This window comes from Nuphar pumila, chromosome 17 (assembly GCF_984573655.1).
Source record: "Nuphar pumila chromosome 17, dmNupPumi1.hap1.1, whole genome shotgun sequence".
Lineage (NCBI taxonomy): Eukaryota > Viridiplantae > Streptophyta > Magnoliopsida > Nymphaeales > Nymphaeaceae > Nuphar > Nuphar pumila.
Genome location: NC_143265.1, coordinates 26,928,089 through 26,931,116, shown reverse-complemented (window position 1 = coordinate 26,931,116; position 3,028 = coordinate 26,928,089). Strand labels below are relative to the sequence as shown.

General features: G+C 34.2%; 1 long non-coding RNA gene across 1 annotated transcript; it reads right to left on the bottom strand.

The window, feature by feature from the left end:
- Nucleotides 1-592: 592 nt before the first annotated feature.
- LOC149811817 (uncharacterized) lies at nt 593-2,699 on the bottom strand. The gene is made up of 2 exons (XR_016428483.1): nt 2,561-2,699; nt 593-888 (listed from the first exon to the last, which is right to left on the bottom strand). It is a non-coding gene; the product is annotated as an uncharacterized LOC149811817 (long non-coding RNA).
- Nucleotides 2,700-3,028: the final 329 nt, after the last annotated feature.

Here is a 3,028-nt window from a genome sequence, read left to right as displayed (position 1 = left end):
TCCCTTCTTTTTTTTTCTACCGATTACCGTCGTTATTCTCTCGATGTTTTCTCCTTTTTCACCCCCGCGATGTGTGTCGTTACATCGGGAACCAATACGAGCCGAGATGTGCGACAAACGAAACAGTTCCGGTTTGACATAGCATAACTTGGGACACCAAGACATTTCAAGAGAATGTCTGTTAGATTTCAAAGGAATCCTATCTAATGAAGGTAAGGTAAGAAGGAAAATTGAAACTTTAGCAAGTCTTGTTTCCTTATCTTCTTGTAAAGTCCTTTCTAGTTAAGGAGTTGATTGCAGAAGCCCTTGTCATTTCAAAACATAAATATCCTCTCCTCTCATTGATTGAGAGAGAATTATCCGTGGATGCAGGTCACGCCTGATAGAATCACGTAAATCTTTGCATGTGGGATTGTGTTGGATCAATCCTAAGCCTCTCACGCTTTTAGATGAAACATGCCCACGCAGTCAAAAAATTTAACCACATTATCATGACCATTCGTCTTAAGATGGATGGTTAATCGCAGTCCAGTTGAACAAGACCACTACATACATGACAAAGTCAGATACTAGAGAGTGGTGTTTCGCACAATTCAACAACAATTTCTTTACTCTCTTTTAGAATACTTTGGAGCAGTTTCAAGCAAGTACAATATCAACAAGGATTTATTAACGACACTGAAAAACCACAAACATCATCCAAAAACCACCAGGTTTTCTGCTTAGAAAACCGCAACTTACAGCGGGAGGATTTCCTGCATCCCAATTTTATTGAAAACAAACATGTCCACATACATAACATTTCAATCACAGCAGCCACAACACAAGATATCGAGACAGCATTCGCATGTCTCGTGGCAGCAGAAACAACAACACAAGGTGAAGGCACTGCAAAATCCAAAAGAAAAAACATGGTCAAAAGAAGAGAAAATTTATATATATAGAGTAATGGGTAGGTGAAGAGAAAATTTATATATATAGAATAATGGGTAGGTGCTAAATGATACATGATAAATGGGTTTTTCATTTCTTCCAGTGTTTTTTTCGCAGTTTCGACTCTATAAATGTATTGGGCATGATTTCTAGAGTGTGAACAAGGCATGTTCAATACTTCGCTTTTTTGTAAATCTGACCCTGCAAATGTGTTTGTTTAGCAGGATCTATTTGCTAGGAATCAACTATTGGATCATGCTTTTTCAACCAAAAGAAACACGATTTTCTGTTATAAAAATTCCCAGTCATCAATTTTCAAGCCTTAAAAAACTTGCTTATGCATCACATTCAAATAATTCAAGAGCTGGTCTCTTTAAAACCAAGCATGTATATCATATCCATATGATCAAATTTAAGAAACAAACAAAAAACCCATAAAAATCTTGGTTCACAATATCGTTCTCATATTTTAGTGGCTATATATATGCAGATAGAAAGAGAGTGATGAAAAGATGCTAAATGAAATATGCTAAATGGTTCTTTGAAAAAAGAAATATGCTAAATGGGTTTTTGGAGCTTTTTTCAATTTATTTTAAAATTTTGACCGTACAGATGTGATCTATGTACTTGATTTTATAGGGATCAGCTCTTAAAGCATTTGATTTGGACAAATGGGTGGTTGTTATAAGGTTCAAAAAATCAATGGTCCAAAATTTTTGTAAATTTTTTAGGCTTCAAATATTATTTTTTCATCAAAAACACATGATCTAGGTATGGATTCATAATAAATAGATTATGTCAAACATATCTATAGGTCAAAAAAAGTACCGAGAAAACAGAAAAACCTATTTAGCATATTCCCAACACACACTCTCTCACTCTCTACATATGTAGAGTAATGGGTCCTGCTAAATGAAATGGGATAAATGAGTTTTTCAGGGTTTTTTCATTTTTATTTTTAAATTATGATTGTACATATGTGATCTATGTACTTAATTTTATAAGAATCAGTTGTTCGATTCTGACACATGGGTTGGTTTCTATAACATAAGAAAAATCAACGGTCCAAGATCTTTATAAAATTTTGAGACTCCAAATATCATTTTTATCAAAAAACACATGATCCAGGTGTGGATTCTTCGTAAATAGACCATGCCCAAAACACATTTATGGGGTCGAAACCTTTAAAACAATAATGAAAGAGTAGAAAAACTCATTTTGCATGAACCCATTACTATATATATAAATGATACATGTTAAATGAGTTTTTCTACTTTTGTCATTGTATTTTCAAATTCTGACCATACAGATGTGATCTATATACTTGATTTTATAAGGATCAGCTCTTTAAGTGTTCGATTCCAACACATGGGTGGTTTTTTATAAGGTTCAAAAAAACAACGGTCTAAAATCTTTGTAAAATTTCAACTATCATTTAGCATATTTCATTTAGCACCTGCCCATTACTTTATATATATTAGCATTGTTGCAAAGTGTATCATAGTCGTATGCTTAGAAATGGCTATTCTATATGACATGGACGTTAGCCAATACAATACTGCAACCACACAATAGCACCGAAAATAAATTAATATTGGAAAATAAAAACAGAAGAAAAGAGACATACCAACAGTAGAGAAGGCCTTTCTCATCCTTCTTTTTTTGAATATGTTCATAGTACGATATTTCCTGCGGAGGTGGAGCATCCATGACTGTAGCTAGCTAGTGAAATCAACGAGATGACCTATAACACTCTTTTTGTCTCCGAAATGAGAAGGAGCGAGGGGTGATGGGTATTCATATGCATATGTGAAGTCATGAGATAACCAACACGTCCATTTCAAGGCTTCAATAATTATTGATATGCCATGACCCACACCAGCTCATGCTTTGAAGGATGAGGTTGGCTTTTAGGCTTATCACTTTTCTCAAGCTTTCTTTTTCCTCACTCTATAATTTTATATTTCTAACTTAATTAACTTTGTTGAATGACAGATATTGCGGCCGTTTTATAAGTTTTTAGACAAGTGGAGGGGTTGGTAAAAAAAGTAATTAATTCCTTGACTGCAAAGAGAGAGAGAGAGAATCAGGTGCA